We start from the raw sequence: 299 nt of genomic DNA on the forward strand, positions 1-299 counted from the left end.
GGGAGAGTGTGGCAGCAGCAGGACCTGGAGGAAAGGGAGCAGGCCCCTCTCTGGGGTGAGCTAGCTGGCAGTGCAGGATGACAGGGGCACTGCAGAGCTGGGATGCAGCAGCCCAAACCCCCTCGCCAAGGGGATGGAGAGCTGATGAGTTTTATTGACTTCAACTGCATCCTGCAGGAGAATGAGGAGCGTCAGTCTCATTTGAGGAAGAGGTGACTGTTGTGGGGAGGTGAGGCTGTGGGGAGGGTGAGGCTGTGGGCACACAGCTTGCCCTGAGATCTACACCCTGAGTTCTCCCT

General features: G+C 59.2%; 1 protein-coding gene across 1 annotated transcript in view; it reads left to right on the top strand.

Annotated features, from left to right (window-relative positions):
• Positions 1–299, top strand: part of TMEM150A (transmembrane protein 150A) — a gene marked incomplete at its 3' end in the record, with an annotated part of 2,362 nt that overhangs the window by 1,667 nt on the left and 396 nt on the right. The gene's annotated exons all lie outside the window — the stretch shown is intronic.

The sequence above is a fragment of the Nestor notabilis genome, unplaced genomic scaffold (assembly GCF_000696875.1).
Source record: "Nestor notabilis isolate BGI_N333 unplaced genomic scaffold, ASM69687v1 scaffold21831, whole genome shotgun sequence".
NCBI lineage: Eukaryota > Metazoa > Chordata > Aves > Psittaciformes > Psittacidae > Nestor > Nestor notabilis.